Below are 18,484 nucleotides of genomic sequence, written 5' to 3'. Positions count from 1 at the left end.
TTATTATTTCGATGAGTTACAAACGGAATGACAAACTTAATATATCCTCGACACAATGTATGGTGGAGGGCATAACAAAGTCAACTATACCGATCTGAGTTCATAATTTTCATTTTCATTCGTGTTTCAATTTTTAATTCTTTTAAAAATCCCTCCAAAAAATCGAATAATCAATTAAATCATCATCAAAAATTTAAAACCGAAATCGACTTTGATTTGAAATTGAAAATTCGAAAATCGATTTTAAGTTGAATATATAAAATAGAAAGATCGTTTTCCCTACTACAATAGAGGACCCAGATAAAGGTGCCTCCCCATTTCAAGTGCGAAGAGGTTATTCACAATTTGTAATATAAGAATATTCTATATAATACTAATTTTCCTCTGTATATGAATTTATTTATACTATATAGCTATAAAACGTTTCTTTTCTAGTTTAAAAATAATGATGAGCGCCTAGAAGTATGCTGTAAAAATGATAGATACAAATGTGGATAAGTCATTTAGAAAATATTTTAAATTATGGGGGTTTCTTTTACAAATTTGTCTCATGTGTCTGCCATATAGGGTTGGATATTTGTAAGCAACAATGGTAAAATCGGACAGGTTCTCTCGTCACTGATTAGTAAGTTTCTCAGCACAACTCTTTTTCCGTAAGATAGTATGGGAAAATCGGTCAAGTTATTGACACGAAAGTCTTGATCCGCATGGAGTGTGGAATGCATGTCCGAACTAAATGTTGTTTTCAAGTCAGGAGCTTATAGCTCTGACGTCTCTGACTTTGCATTCCACACGGAATAAAATATACCAAAGAGACTAATGACCACTCCACTACCTGAGTTCATTTTCGAGAGATGATAATCCTCTCGGAAGAGTTTTGTCATTCATTGGCTGTATACTTTATGCCAGTGGAATAAAGAGTGGATCTTGAAGGTAAAAATAACAGGAAACATAAAAATGTACTTTCATTTTGAGTTTAGATGTAAAGATACCAAATCACCATATATCGGTAGTTCCCTATATTTTGACGATTTTTGGTTAAATATTGACCGAAATTGTTTCAAATTTCGTATTTCAAAAAATTGTGTTTGTAGGTACACGTCTTCGTACAGCCCCCCATATAACGATACCTCCCGATATTCGGTATTTTAATGATTGCAGCCAAATTTTTAAATGGAATTGTCTGAAAATGCACACCAGAGTTTTTTGGAAATTTCCTTCAAAATGATGGAAGGCCCGACCGAACTTATCTGCTTTTTACTTGTTTTCTATTAAATTCGCTTTCCATTAGAAAAATGTTTATAGGCCTTTAATATATCTATTGCTTTAAGGCATACCCTAAGCCTTAAAAACGGCGATTTAAATCTGATCCCCGGTACAAAAAAGTGTTTAAATTCTTTTTATTTTCCAGAATTGTGATAGGCATTTTTTATTTATCTTAATAAATCTTTAGATTGGCTTTGAAGTTCCTTCATATCTTCTACATGAAATTTATGTTTTTTTCTCTTTTAGATAGTTTTACATTTGAGTATATGCGAATAACTATATATGTATAGCCGTATGTACCCATAGTTATACATTTCTACATTCAAACATATATTTATAAAAAAAAACAAATGTTCGTGTTTTCTAGATATTCCGTTTGTAGTACTATCATATTCTCTGTAGTTTTGTTCTTTCATTTTTTGAGGTTTTGTGCATTTCGTTTGCATCATTCAGTCATTCGTTTAGTTCGTTCATTCGTTCGTTCGTTTTTTATTTCTATTTTTACAGTCGGTTTATTTCGACTTGGTTCCATTCATGTTTCTTTTTTTGCTGTTGTTGTTGTTGTTCCATTCATTTAAACAACATTTGTTCGTCTTCATTTAATTCGATGACGATGACGACGAACATTAAAAAGCCACGAAAGCTACAAAGGAAACAGGCGCTCACACACACACACACCCACTCATATAAATCGTTAGCAAGGGTTGAGAGAAAAAATGGGGGACCAAGAAAGAATAACCCTAAACGTTTACAAGTTGTTGGTAGGTAATCGTGGCGGGCAGGGGAAGGAAGGTGGAAGAAAAGTAACCCTCTTGACCATTCATTGCAAAATAAAGTCAATAGTTGGTTTTTTTCTTGGTGTTGTTTTCATTTACAATGCAACAACAGAAATGTAAAGGGTTTCTTGTAGTGGTTCTCTCCTCTCTCCGTGTTTTGTTGTTTTACAATATTGAATTGCAAACAAAGTCAATGGTTTTTATTTACATTTTTGCAACACTTTGTTATTAAAACAAAGCAAAACAAAACAAGGCAAAAAACAAGAGAATATCAAGTCAATGCATTTTAATTGAGTCAGTCCGCTAATGATGGCCGATATTGTGTATCGATTTAAGTTAAAGCGATTAACTTGGTTATTACATTTTATGCCGCCAAAGTTGTTACAATTTGTTAAATATTCTTTTGTCAATTGCTGTTGCTGATGAGGATAAATTAAAATAATAATCAGTTCGATATTGAATTGAAATAAAAAGGGTTTAACACATTTACCTACCACTATTGATAAAGCCAAGGGATGTTTATCTTTTGTGGCAGGCGGAAATGGGATTTGAATGCATGCCAAAGGGTAAAATTACGAAAACTTTGTTGGTTTCATTTAAAAGGATATAATTTGTGTCAACGAATTTGGAAGTAAACAAATATTGACATATAAACGTTTTGAAGGAGGGGTGGTTTCTACTGTGTCAAAATTTGATTTTTTATACCCTCAGCAATATGGCTAGGGAGGATATATTCCATTTGATACGGCCAAAACGTGCCTCATCGAAATAACGGGTTTAGACCCTAGGTCTCTTTGGATTAAATTTTTTTTCAGTACATTTGTAGTCGATCTAGCGATATCCGTCCGTCTGTATGTCTGGCTGGTGCGCACTATAACTCTCGAATCTTGAACTCTCGAAGATTTGGTCCAAACTTGGTACATCGTAATATTATTATCAAACTTAGATCGAGTTCGGAGATGGGCAATATCAGTTCACTCCTTCTGGTAACTTTCCCACTTTTCTGGTAACGATCTAGTGATGTCCGTCCATCTGTCTGTCTGACTGGCTAGCGCTCACGATAACCCTCGAACGATTTGTATCCGATTTGATCCAAACTTGGTACATCGTAATATTATTATCAAACGTAGATCAAGTTCGGTGTTAGGCAATATCGCTCCACTCCTTCTGGTATCTCCCCCATAAAATGTCAACATTTTTAAAGAAAATAATTTACTGCACAGAAAGTGAAAGGATAATCCGATTTGGCTCCAACTTTGCAAATCTTAATAATTGCATCAGTGCTAGGTCAGGTGCGAAAATGGACAATATCGGTGCACTCCATCAAGTACCTCCCCCACAAAGGTTCAAAATTTTGAAGAATTATAACTCTTTTCGAGAGTGAAATAACAGTCCGATTGTCTTCATATTTCACACATCACAATATTTTTATTAATTTAAGTTCTGGTATGAAAATCAAATATATCGGACCACTTCTTCTGGTACCTCCCCCATAACGGGTCAAAATTTTGAATACACATGAAGCTTAAAAACGTGAAAATAACATCCGATTCCATTCAGACTTGGCACATCTCAATATTTCTATCAACTCTAGATCTGTTATGAAAATGGTAGAGATCGGACTATTCCTTCTGGTACCTCTCCAACAAAGAATTTTGAATAACCAAAACGATTATAAAATCCGAAATAAGCATCCGGTTCTCTTCAAATGTCACACATCGCTATAATCTTTTTAACCCAAGGTCTGCTGTAAAGATGGGATATATCGGCCACTCCTTCTGGTACTTCCCTCACAGCAGGTCAATATTTTGAATTTTCATGAAGCTCAAAAAAGGCGAAAATAAAATCCGATTCCATTCACACTTGGCGCATCTCAATATTTCTATCAACTCTAGGTCTGTTATGAAGATCGCAGAGATCAGACTATTCCTTCTGGTACCTCCCCAACAAAGGGTCAACATTTTGAATAACAAAAACTATCATAAAAACCTAAATAAGCATCCGGATGTCTTCATATTTCACACATCCCATTATTTCTACTTATCTTATGTTCTGCTGTGAAGATGGAATATATCTGGTACTCCCCCACAAAGGGTCAAAATTTTAAATATCCACAAAGCTCATAAGACGCAAAATTAACATCCGATTCTATTCAGGCTTGATAAATCTCAATATTTCCATTTATACGAGATCTGGTATATAGATGATAGAGATCGGCCAATTTCTTCTGGTACCTCTCCTACACACGGTTTAAGATTTTGAAAAACAGAATGCTCAAAGAAATCGTATGGACTTGTTCGATTTGGTCTCCTTTGGCACGAATTATGGCCTTAAAACGGCCAATGAAATCGCCACATCCTGCCCGAATGTTGCTATGCGGTATTTTGGCCCATTCACGGCGAAGCGCTTGCTTGAGGTGATCGAAACTTTGGTATTTTTTGGTGCCATTCTTGAATTCCAAAATACTTCAGAGACAATAGTCCAACGGATTGGTATCCGAAGATTTTTGTGGCCATTGTGCGCTGGAAATGAAGCGAGGAACCTCATTTTGTAACCATTCTTGGGTGGCGCATGCTGAGTGCGATGGTACTTAGAACATCCAACCGAATTCAGTCTAGAATCAATTACATCAAATTTTGTGAAAATCGGTTGGAATGAAACTTGCAAATGGGAGCTATAGCTTCCCATCCGAGTTGGTCTTGTAATCACTCACATTCGTAATATGCATTCGACAACAATGATAGTTGATACCAGATATCTTATAGAGCCCGGAAATACCTTTGGCAAATTTTATCGAGATCGGTTAAGATTTGGATATAGCTCCAATATATATACTTAATCCGATTTCAGGTTTATTGTGCAAGTAATGGCTAATATCAGCCCAAATTAAGTGAATTTCGGTTGATAGGTGGTATGAGGTACTTCAAATATATTTTTTTGTTACGGAAGTTATATTAAATATGCATAGTGGTGTAGGGTATCCACTCCATAGAGGGTCATCAGCTCATAAAAATCATAACAGAAGTCAGAAATTGTTGTTTCTTTAAATAATCGGATTTTGGCTGAGGGTCTACATTTGTCGGCAAAACTGACTGATCGGGTATCAAATGGCAGCAATGTTCGTTTCAATCTCGCTAATTCAAATGGAAACACCATTGGCTTAACTCTGACAATTTCAAGCAACATAAATTTGTAGCCTTAATTAGCAAAGTATTTTCCTAACAACTGTGTCACATTTGCCAACGCAATTAACTGTTTTGCAATAGTTTGCTAAACTTTTGGCACTGGCCTCAATTAATGAATGTCCAAAAATTTTCGATGGATTCGAAATTTATATGTATATTTACGAGCATCGAATGGCGCCCAATAAATTGCAATTGTTCATTTTTGCAAAAATTCCATCAGGAAAGTTTCAATCGAACATTCAAATTCAATACATTAGGGCGAAGGGAAGATAGGGGGGAAAGAAACTTTATAATTTTCTTCATATTTCTTTAATTTAATGGCCTCAAAAGTTTTCACAGAAATCAATATAAACATGACAGTTTTGCAAAAACAAAAAAAAAAAAGCAAAATGTTGATGGGATATCCCTAAAGCACTGGTTTGTGGAACCCATCAAAATTAAAAATTTGAACCAATCAAAAAGTTCCCTTAAAAAATATGAGCCCACTTCCTTGATGTAATAATCCTCGAAAAACGGCAGTGTGTGATTAAGAGAGCAGGAGTGTCCAATATTTGCAGTTGCTTTTGTTTCGACAAAGTCATTAATTACTTATGCTTCTTTGAATAATCAATTTATATTTATTCGCCAAGATGTTCTATGGAGAAGCAAAGCATCAGAAGCAACAACAACAAAAAGAACTTTTACAATAAAAAATTGCCACAATGATTTATTGAAAAAGTTTTTGTAGGAAGCAGGGCAAAGCTATCGATTGTCTTTTGCATTAAAATATGTGCTGGCAACCCTATTTTTTTGGTAAGACAGCCAAAAAGACAAATACACTCATAAAAGACTCCTAGAGAGATACAACACACAAATACTCACACACTCTCACACACATTGAAGTGGAAGACATTTTCTTTTCTCTCAAAATTTTTTGAATACAACAAACCCCCAACCCCTAGAGTTGTTGTGTGAATCAGACAATACAACAAATGAACTGAAATGAATAGAGAAAAGAAACCTGAATGAAGAAAAACCAAAAAATACAAGCCAGAAATTACCAAAGGCATTGCAATGGAGGGCAATGTCCCAGCGAACCATGCCAAATTTGAGCAATTTGTAAAAATCGAAAATTATATTTTTCCGTCTTCTACCGAGAAAAATTAAAATATTTGAAAATCCAACAAAAAATATTTGAAAATCTATGATTACAATTTTTTCGAAAATCCACGATTGAATATATGGAAATCATCCATAAAGTTATTTGAAAGTTCTGAAATTCCTTCCAAATTCAAGAATTTCAAAAAACCATTGCTACAAAAGAAACATTTCAAAAAATATTTCATAGTTAAAATTTTTTTTATGTATTCAAGTCTTGATATGACATTATCTAAAATATTTAATAAAAACCTGGAGAGCAATATCCCAGCGAACCAAATTTTAACAATTTCTAAAATTTTAAAATAATATCTTGCCGATTTCAAAACAGATTATTTTCGACACAATTTTATCTTCTTTTTATTAGAAAAAAAAAAATAACATTTAAGCAAAATAATCTAAAATAAAATATAATTTTAAAATATTTTAAATATTTTCAAAATCTAAACCTATGGAAATCTTCCATAGAGTACCTTGACGGTCTTGGAAGTCCATTCAAATTTGAGTTTTGAAAATAAAAACTTTATCAACTGATTGAATCTTCAACAACAACAAAGCAAACAAAAAAACAATTAAAAAAGCTGTAGGCTCGGCAGGGCCGAACTTTGAATACCCTCCACCATTTGGAACGAATTTGGCAATTTCAAAAAAAAAAAATAAAATCCGTTAAAAATTATGTTTAAATCTTAAAAATACCAAGTATAGCCGTTATATTGGGGTTTAAACGACGTGGACCTACATAGGCATTGTCTGTCATAAGCCATTACGTTATTCAAATGCGAAACTTAAAACAAATCGGTAAATAATGTCGCTAAAATCATCAAAGTACCGGATATTGGGAGGTACCGTTATATCGGAGCTATTCAAGGACCTGAACTTGCATAGACAATTTTCTGTCATAGGCTGTAGCATCGAACTTCAAATACGACATCTCAAACTATTTCGGTGGGTATCGTACCTAAAATCGTCAAAATACCGAATATAAGGAGGTACCGTTATATCGGAGCTATTCGAGGACCTGAACTTGCATAGACAATTTTATGTCACAGGCTGTATCATCCATTACGAACTTCGAATACAACATCTCAAACAATTTCGGTATGTATTGTACCTAAAATCTTCAAAATACTAAATATAGGGAGGCACTGATAAATGGGGCCTATACGAAGACCTGGACCTGCATAGACAATTTTCTGTCAAAGACTGTAGTTCCCATTACAAATTTTAAATACGTAATTTGAAACTAGTCCGGTGAAAAATAACGCAAAAATCATCAAAATACCGAATGTAGGGAGGTACCGTATATGGTGGCTATATGAAAACATGGACCCGCACAGACAATTTTCTGTCATATGCTGTAGTAATAATTTCGAACTTCAAATACCAAATTTGCAACAATTCCGGTGAATAATGTCGCTAAAATCGTCAAAATACCGATTATCGGGGGGTACCGTTTTATGGGAGCCATACGAAGACCTGGACTTGCAGAGATAATTTTCTGTTACAGACTGTAATTCCCATAACGAACTCTAAATGCGTAATTTGAAACTACTCCGGTGAATAATAACGCTAAATTCATGAAAATACCGAATATTGGGAAGTACCGTTATATGAGGCCTATACGAAGTCGTGGAACTACACAATTTTCTGTTAATTTCGAACTTCAAATACCAAATTTGGAACAATTCCGCTAAATAATGACGCTAAAATCATCAAAATACAGAGTATCGGGAGGTACCGTTATATGGGGGCTATACGAAGACGTGGACCTGCACAGACAATTTTCTGTCTTAGGCTGCGGTATCTATTACGAACTTCAAATACCAAATTTGAAACAATTCCGATGAATATTGTCGCAAAAATCATCAAAATACCGAATATCGGGAGGTACCGGGGCTATACCAAAACGTGGACCTACATGGCCCATTTTCAATACCAAAAGTCCTGCAGATATAATATACATTTGGGTGAAATTTTATCAATATACATCAATTCGTTCGGAAGCTAGAGCATTTTCCACAGACGGATAGACGAACGGAGATCGCTAAATCGACATAGAATTTTATGCTGATTAAAAATATATATACTTTGTGGGGTCCAAAATGTATATTTCGAGGTGTTACAAACGGAATTACAAACTTAATATGCCCTCCATACTATGGTGGAGGGTATAAAAGCTTATGTTAAAAGGGTTTATCCACGAAGAAATCATCGTGTTGTTTTTAACCAATTTAGTCTTCTAGCTAACTGAGGAATTATTGACGGCTCAGTATTGGAGAGTGAAGACAGATCATGCAGAGTTTGCTTACCCGTGAGCCTCAGTCTGACTCTAAAAAGAGATGGACATTGACAGAGTAAGTGTTCCGCAGTTTCTATCTTTTCCTCGTCTTGACAAAGCCTGCAATAGTCAGTATCGTCACCCCCATCTCCCAACTAGGAAGTCAAGGCCCTAATACTACAGTAACCTGTGATTAAACCTACTACAAGTTTTCGCCATGGAAATGAGTGATAAAGATCTCCTTACCGGCCAATTTTTTTTTGGAAACAGTACAGCCTCTTGCATTTTGCCAGTTATGTAGAAATTTCCCAGAACAGTGTTAAATATAATCTGGAAGAAGTGACACAAGGGTGGCTTCACCGAGCTCTCAATCTCTAGAACAGTTGATTCGGTGCCACTTCTTGCCAATACATCTTCTTTGCCAGAGATGTTGCTATGACCAGGAACCCAGAAAAGCGTAATAAAGGACTTCACTTTTTCCAGAGCAATCCTGCACTCCACGACTGCCATAGATTTAATGGTGGATAAATTTAGCTTTTTAGGGCCGCATGACTATCGACATGTATAGTCACCGGTCCATCCAGTTTAATTGTTCGATTCCTCAGCAACTCTACGGCTTTCCTGACAGCATAGATTTCTGCCTGGAATACGCTACAATCTTTTATTGAGTTTTAATGAATTCCGGATATTCAGGCTTTCGCAGAAGACACATGCATCCTTTTCACTTTCCATTTTAGAGCCGTCGGTATAGATAGCTATACCGCTGAACGGTGGAGTGTTCTGGTTTCAAGTATCTCTGCTAGGTGTGTGCATGTCCAGTGTTTCGAAGTCAAGCCTAGGTGATATAGTCACTAGTTAAACCCGACCCTCTAAGTTCTCCACATAATTTATTATGCCCGAATGCCCATAAGATTGACTGCGCCATTGACCAAGTTCCTTGAGTCTCAGTGCACATCTCGTCGCTTGTTCCTCTACAAAAAGACTTAAGGGCTTCAAGTTAAGTAGGGTGTCCAACGCAGACTGACATGTGCTTCTGAGTGCACCTGTGATTCATAGTGATGCTGCTCTTTGTACTTTGTCAATATTTTTACTGAGGGGAGCCTTCCCCAGAGAGTGCCACCAAACTAAACAACCATAAGGCAAAATCGGACGGACGATTGACTCATATAACTATTTGCTGATATACGGTCTAAGTCCCCAGCCCTTCCCTATGGAGTTTTTGCAGGAGTAGAGTGCTATCAAGCCTCGTTTAGCACATTCCTTGATGTTTCTCTTCCAGTTCAGATGCTGGTCGAGGATGGTGCCGAGATACTTGGCTTCAGACGAAAGGCTCAATGTGACTCCATCCAGCGATGGTGGTAAAAATTCCGGGAGTTTCCGCTTCCTCGTAAAGTGAAAAGACTCTGTTTTAGATGCGTTGACGCCAAGCCCATTGCAACGCGCCCATCTCGTTAGTCTCACAAGAGACTAGAGTAGAGTGCTATCAAGCCTCGTTTAGCGCGTTCCTCGATGTTTTTCTTCCAGTTCAGACGCTGGTTGAGGATGGTGCCGAGATACTAGGCTTCAGACGAAAGGCTCAATGTAACGCCATTCAGCGATGGTGGTAAAAATTCCGAGGGTTTCCGCTTCCTCGTAAAGAGAACAAGCTCTGCATTAGGTCTGAAATAGTTTGCAGGAATTTCCCAGCAATCAACAGAACTACGTCGTCAGCGTAAGCAACGAGTTTAGTTCCAGATATATTAGAACATTATTTATCACCTGAAGCCATAGGAGTGGTCCCCCCCTTGAGGAATGCCCCGATTAACTCAAAAATAGGCTTTGAGAATGGCGTTCCAGATAAATCTTAGAATAAAAGCTCTGCTGGGTTATTATCCCGTAAAATAAAGAGAAAGTTTTACACACCATACACATTATCTACTACTCTCTACCTTCGTTTCCTCTCTCTCTCTCTCTCTCTCTCTCTCTGTGTGTTTACCTAACTAACATACACATACACTCATGCGGCAGCGCTTAATGGCTCTAACGAAAATACCAACACATTTGGTGAAAGACAACACTGTAAAGGGCTTATGGAGCCCAAAAGAAGACCCCAAGGAATAGAGCTCAAACTGTACAAATATACTCCTCACCTAAATACATACATACATACAAACACGAAATACATTAACGGTCTGCGTTCTAATGTTTGAAAATTTAATATCTGAGAGTATTTCGTTGTAAAATTTTAAGATTATTTTCAAATATTAGTGTGGGTGTGTGTTGGTGGGTAGATTTCCTGAAATGTACAGTGATTTGGCTAGGGTATAAAATATGTATTTGAAATTAGTAGTTAATAATTTATTAATATGTTATATATAAATTTGTAAAATTACCTGGATACTAATTTTTGTAAGGAAAGGAAGATAAGAGTCCTAGTATATACGATTTCCCTATTTAAAAATTATTTCCTTGGAAACCCAAAGCATTTTAACAAATTTTACTAATGAATGTTCATTTATTTGTTCAAATCTAAAACTCCATGATTTTCCTTAAACATTTTGTCTTGTTTTTATTAAATATAGAACATGTTGCGCATTCATTCGAATAGTCTAGGTATTAATATAAATCATACGCACTCAAGACCCTGTTTCATAAACTTAACAAGTAAACCAGAAAATAAAGTCTTAAAGTCGGATGGGGCTGACTTTATCATACCCTACACCACTTTGCTAATTTAGTAGAGCTGCGCATAACTATTAAAATTTTTTATGGGAGAATTCAATCATACACGCTATGATTAAAATTGCAATTTAAAGTTCAAAGGACTAAATATGCCGAAGCATTTGTAACTTTTAAATTCGGACTTGTATTGCCCATTTGGTGAAAAATTAATTTGAAATGGGATAAAATTATATATGGGAGTTATGTCCAAATCGTAACCGATCTCGATAAAATTTGGCACAGATATTTCTGAGCTGTATTTGATATATTTTCCCTGAATATCGTTGTTACGGAGTGCATATTACGGCTGTGGGTAACAAATATGACAAATCGGATGAACAGTATATATGGGAGCTATAGCTATATCTGAACCTATCTTCACCAAATTTGACATACTAGCTTCTAGACTCAATTCATTCGTAAGTGCCAAATTTCATCCAATTTGGGCAAATATTAGACATTTGGTGCACAATCAAAGGTAAATCGGACGAAGTTATATATGGGAGCTATATCCAAATCTGAACCGATTTCGATAAAATTTAGCAAATGTATTTCGGAGCTGTATTTGATATATTTCCCCAAATATTGTTGTTTTAGAGTGCATATTACGGCCGCGGAGGACAAAAATAACAAATCGGATGAACAATATATATGGGAGCTATAGCTAAATCTGAACCGATTTCTATCAAATTTGGCATACTTATTTTCAGGTGCAATCTGATCATACGTGCAAAATTCCATACTATTCGGACTGATATTACACGTTTGGTGCACAATAAAAGGCAAATCGGACGAAGATATATATGAGAACTATATTTACATTTTGACCGATTATCTCTAATTTCAATAGGGTTCGTCCTTGAGCCAAACAAATGATTTGTGAAAATTTCATCTGGATAGGGCAATAAATGCGAACTGTACTTTGTTTACATAAATACGTGGACAGACGGACGGACGGATATGCGTAAATCGACTCAGAATGTGATTCTATGCAGATCATCAAAAGGAACTATGTCTATCTCGTTTCCTTTTGCCTGTTACAAACAAATGCACAAAGATATAATACCCTGACCACCTTGTGGTGTAGGGTATAAAAAGCTGTAAGTTCGGCCTGGCCGAACTTTGAACGAATTTTCAAAAAAAAAAAAAAAAAAACATCAGTTAAAAATTTTGTTAAATTCTTAAAAATACCGAATTTAGCCTCCATATTATTGTCTATACGACGACATGGACCTGCGTAGGCCACTTTTTTCATGAGCCATTAAAATATTCAAATGCGAAATTTGAAAATAAATTTGGTGAATATTGTCGCTAAAATCATCAAAAATTCCGAATATCGGGAGATACCGTTATATGGGGTCTATATGAAGACGTGGACCTGCACAGGCGATTTTCTGTCAAAGGCTGTAGTACCCATTACGAACCTCAAATGCCGAATTTGAAACAATTCTGACGAATAATGTAGCTGAAATAATCAAAATACCGGATATTGGGAGGTTACGTTATATGGGGGCTATACAAAGACGTGGACCTGCACAGACAATTTTCTGTCAAAGGCTATAGTATCCATTAGGAACTTCAAATACCAGATTTGAAAGAAATCCGGTGAATAATGTCGCTAAAATCATCAAAAATTCCGAATATCGGAAGTTACCGTTATATGGGTGCTATACGAAGGAGTGGACCTGCACAGATAATTTTCTGTCTTAGGCTGTAGTACCCATTACGAACTTCAAATACCAAATTTGAAACAATTCTGACGAATAATGTCGCTAAAATAATCAAAATACCGGATATTGGGAGGTAACGTTATATGGGGGCTATACGAAGCCGTGGACCTGCACAGACAATTTTCTGTCAAAGGCTATAGTATCCATTACGAACTTCAAATACCAAATTTGAAACAATTCCGGTAAATAATGTCGCTAAAATCATTAAAATACCGGATATTGGGAGGTACCATTATATGGGGGCTATACGAAGAAGTGGATCTACATGGCCCATTTTCAGTATTATGTCCTGCAGACATAATGCACATTTGAGTAAAATTTTATCAACCTACGTCATTTCGTTCGGAAGCTAGAGTGAGTTCCTCTGACGGACAGTTGGATAGACGGACGGACATCGCTAAATCGACTTTGTGGGGTCTAAAATGTATATTTCCAGGTATTATAAACGGAATGACAAACTTAATATACCCTCCATAATATGGTGGAGGGTATAGAAAATGTCTCTTACCAGTTATAATATATACTAAGTTGGTTAAAGTATATTTCCCATTTAATACCACTATCGAGCCTCTGGTGGGTCTTTCCCGTTGGTTTAACACCAAGAAATGTTCCATAACTTCTGGCACCTTTTAATGTTTGGCGGAAGAGCTGCAAAGGAAATATACGTTTGTATGTATGTACATGGCATACAAAGCCATTCACAGTAACAACAAACAATAACCGGTACAACAACAGAAAGTTTTCTCTTCCTCTCCCTATTCCACGCCCACTTGAAGGCGCTTTGCAGTAATATGGCGTTGTAACCAATGAAAAAGAAAATAAGAAAAGTTTGGGGGAAAATCTAAAGTATTTTCTTCTTCTCGACACAGAAAACTATAAGAAGGCAAAAAAATGAAAAGAAAATGGAAAGAAAGAAAATGGGACTCGAAGAAATGTTACATTGTTCGACAATGGAGATATAAGTGCCATGACAATGTTAAAAGATATGCCACCCTGATGAAGAAATGGAAAACTGCTGGCAAAAAGGGAACGGAAAATATTTAACCTAAGGTACAGGAAATGGCGTTTAAACTACATATTCTCACTAACCCAGGCGGGACAAGAGAGTAATGGGCTAGAGGTAAATATAAGGTGGGTGTCTTGCTGCAGAGATAAGGAAGAAAGAAGTAAAGGTAAAATTAAGATATCTAAAATTAAGTGGGGTCAAATGGAAGTTTCGTCTGAAATATGGCACGGATGTGAGATAGGTTTTTTTATATGAAAAATAAAATAAAGATTTACTTTTTATTCAAAAAAATTTTAAATAGAAATGTCGAAGCTCGGGAAATCTTGCGAAAATTTATATACAAATTATACGACCAAAGCTCAGGCAGCCTTTAGACATTTATTTAGACATTATATGTTTCGGAAAATATGTAGCGATATTAAAGCGCTCGGAATTTATACAAAAAATGATATGATTTAAGATCGAAAACGTTTATAGGATTTTTTGAAAATTCTAAGATTTAGGTAGTTAGAAATTCAGAAGAACAAATTGCAGTTTGAGAAATTCTCTATAAGAGGTGTAGATGTCCTTAACATATTTGAGTTAAAATTTTACGATTATGGCTCTAGAGGTCCTTGCATAGAATGCATTTGAAGTGTTCACAGCTACCGGTTTAGAATGCCTTTACTAAGAATTTATTTAAAAAGTCCACGACAATAGTTGTGATTGTTTGATTTGATTTTCAAATCTACACTTATAGAACTGAAATTCCCTCACAATATTCGGTTGAAAATAATCCAAAAATCTCAAAAATATTTTTTAGTTAGTTCCTTTGGAAGTCCTTTAAAATTTTTCTTTTAAGAATCTACCATGAAAGGAATGAAATCATTGCAAAGTCGTTATAAAATACTGGAAAAATGGAAAATGGCAGAACATTAGAATTTTAATTTCTTCGTGGATAGAAATCTTTCCGACGGAAGATATATTGAAAAGATCATGCAATATCTGAGACATAACCAGCATGATAACCTACACCCCTTTGCATATGATTATAGTTATAATTTAAAGTCTAAGGGAACTAATACAGGGTGAGATAAAAAACTGCAACAAAGTCAAACGCTATAATTTTTACATTTTTTATACCCACCACTTTGGGAAGGAGGGTATATTAACTTTGTCATTCCGTTTGTAACTTCCCTAAATATTCGTCGTAGAACCCATAAAGTATATATTCATAATCAGCATAACATTCTAAGTCGATTTAACGATGTCCGTCTGTCTGGCTGCCTATTGAAATCACGACACAGCCCACATTATTCGACGTAGAACTTCAAAATTTAGCAGAACAATTTGTATTGTGTCTAGGATGGTTGGTATTAAAAATGAGATATGTCGGTCCACGTTTTGGTATAGTCAGTTTTCCACACTTTTTCACGGATTTGTCTAAAAATTGGTATTTGTAGTTCGTAATGGGTTCTAGCTCCAGTGGCGATACATTGCATGTATTGGTCCACGATTTGGTATTCTCCCCATATAACGGTACCTCCCGATATTCAGTATTTTGATGGTTTTTGCCACATTTTTTTTACAGATTTGTCGGAAAATTGGTATTTGTAGGTCATAATGGGTCCTAGTTCGTGTGGCGAAACATCGCATGTATTAGTCCAGGCTTTGATATAGCCCCCCTATAATGGTACTTCCCGATATTCGTTATTTGGATGATTTTTGTCACATTTTTTCACGGATTTGTCTAAAAATTTGTATTTTTTGGTCATAATGGGTTCTAGCTCCGGTGGAGGATGGTTGTATATGTCCACGTTTTTGTATAGCCCCATATAGCGCTACATCCCGTTATTCGGTATTTGGATGATGTTTATGAAATTTTCCCATGAATGTGCCTAAAAATTTGTATAATTGGTTCTAATGTTTCCATTATTCTGGGGTATTCTGGGGGTATTAACAGTTCGGCCCGGCCGAACTTAATGTTTTTTACTTGTTTTAAATTGCATTGAATAAAGGCAAAAAATGTCGGAAATAGCATCAATTGTTAGAATAAGTTTAGATTTGTTTGAATCGGTCATCTTTGGCACGACTTATGGCCTACAAACGGCCAATAAAACCGTCACACGCTGCCCGAATGTTGCTCTGCGGTATTTTGGCCCATTCCTGGCGAAGCGGTTGCTTGAGGTGATGGACACTTTGGTATTTTTTAGTGCCAACCTTGCTTCCCAAAATACTCCAGATACAATAGTCCTACGGCTTGGTATCCGGAGTTTTTATAGGCCATTGTGCGCTGGAAATGAAGCAAGGAACCTCATTTTGTAACCATTCTTGGGTGGCGCGTGCTGAGTGCGATGGTGCTGAGTCCTGTTGGAATGTCCAAGGTGTGCGGGCAAAATGTTTGTGTGCCCAGGGCTTTAATACACCCTCCAGAATATTTTCGAGATAATTTTCGGCATTTATTCTGATGTCATGATCGATTATCGATCGATTAATACGAGCGGAGAGCGGCCATCGGCTGTTATGACGGCCCTTATCACCACCATGGCCGGCGCTTGAGCTTGAGTTCTGGTGGCCAACCGAAGGTGTACATTTCAGCCGACCTCTTTTACAAACTGCTTTGTTTGTTTACAAACTACTGCACAACGGAGAAAACCAAATTCGGAAGTTCACCATTTTCGGCCAAGCGAAGAAGACTCTTTTGAGTCTATTTTCTTTTTGTTGCGATGTAAGTTCTTGCACTTTTTGACTTTACTTCGAGCTCAATGTTTCAATATTTTTCGAATGGAATGTAGCTATATGTTCAGCTCGAGAGTCAATTTTTCGCCCACTGCGAAGGGGGTTTCGATCAAGTCGCTTCTTTACTTTTCGAACCATTTCTGCTGATGTTGCTGTTTTCTTCCGTTCACTTCCTTGACGTCGGGCTACGCTACCAGTATCATGGTAACGAGCGATGGTACGAGTCACAAAAGATTTATTCACTGTGAAAAGCTCTAACGATAGCCACTTGTGGTTTTCCAGCCAAATATTAAGAAATTACACTATCACGCTTTAATTCCATCACGAATAACTTAATAACAGGTTAAGTTCGTAAATTTTTTGAGATGTCGTATTTGAAGTTCTTAATAGGTTCTACAGCCTGTCTATTCAGGTTCAGGTCTTCGAATAGCTCCGATATAACGGTACTTCCCTATATACGATATTTTGATGATTTTAGCTACATTATTCACCATTTATTTCAAGTTTCGAATTTGAAATGGTAATGGCTTATGACAAAAATGCCTATGTAGGTCCACGTCATATAGACACCAATATAACCGCTATATTCGTTAATTTTAAGATTTTAACAGAATTTTTATAAGGGTTTTTTTATTTGAAAAAATTTCCAAATTCGTTCCAAATTTACTGCTTTGTATCTTGTTTCATTTAGTCGCTTAAATACAGTTTTTATGTTTTCTTCAGAATTTCAAAATCATCCTTATTTAATAGCTAATTAAAATAAATCTGGCATAATCTGTATTTAATTTTGAATAAATTAGTCATAAACTTTGATGTTACATTCATTTCAAAAATATATTCAAATACCATCGTAACTGTCAATTTCACAAATTTCAATTTCTAATTCTCTGGTGTTACATTATCTCTGTTCTGACAAGGTTTCTTCATTTGTCCTCAAGTTTCATTTCGCTTTTTCTTCGAAATTCATTTAAAATTTCAAATTTAGTTGGAAAACTTTTACTTCTCACTGCTGCTGCGGCTGCTACTTTTTCTCGTTCCCTGTTTTTTCTACAATAGGGTCTGATGATGACGAGCGAGGAGGGTGATGATGATGATGATGTTGATGGCAGTGATGTAATTTTTCTCATTGTACTTCCTTTTGCGCCAGATATTTTTTGTAGTTTTGTTTTATGCCTTACTCCTGCTGGCGTTGTTGTAGTTTTAAGACAACAACACTCAAGGCTTCTTTCATTTTCATGCTACAATGGAGGCTCCCTCGAGAGTGTGAAATCTGAAGTATGGTTGCGTTACGTCTTACATTTCTCCCACTTCTTCTTTACATTCCATTTGCCCACTTTCCTTATCAAATTGGAGTGAAATGTAAGAAATGTCTGATATACCATAGCGAATATACCCTCTGAAAGCCATGGACCATTGGTAAGACGTTTGCAAAGGAAACACATCTCCTGAAAGATAAATTGTTTCATTTTAAAGATGTTGAAATGACTGAAAATGAGGAAATTGTTTAATGGCAGGATGCAATACATCCGTTGGGAGGAACATGAAAAAATATAGAAAAAAGCACGAAAAAATAGTGGATAAATTGTCGGTCGCTTTTTGAATAAGGCAAATGCAAAAAGTGTGTTTTCTAATGCCAATTACTGCTGGAAAAGATGGGAGCAAAAAATTAGACTAGAATTTATCTTTTT

The 18,484-nt window shown here is 36.0% G+C and overlaps 1 protein-coding gene across 12 annotated transcripts in view; it reads left to right on the top strand.

The window, feature by feature from the left end:
• Positions 1–18,484, top strand: part of LOC101892137 (amyloid-beta-like protein) — a 331,812-nt gene that overhangs the window by 23,838 nt on the left and 289,490 nt on the right. The gene's annotated exons all lie outside the window — the stretch shown is intronic.

This window comes from Musca domestica, unplaced genomic scaffold (assembly GCF_030504385.1).
Source record: "Musca domestica strain aabys unplaced genomic scaffold, Musca_domestica.polishedcontigs.V.1.1 13, whole genome shotgun sequence".
NCBI classification, from domain to species: domain Eukaryota; kingdom Metazoa; phylum Arthropoda; class Insecta; order Diptera; family Muscidae; genus Musca; species Musca domestica.
The sequence above is the reverse complement of the archived record's forward strand: the minus strand, read 5'-3'. Positions and strand labels throughout refer to the sequence as shown.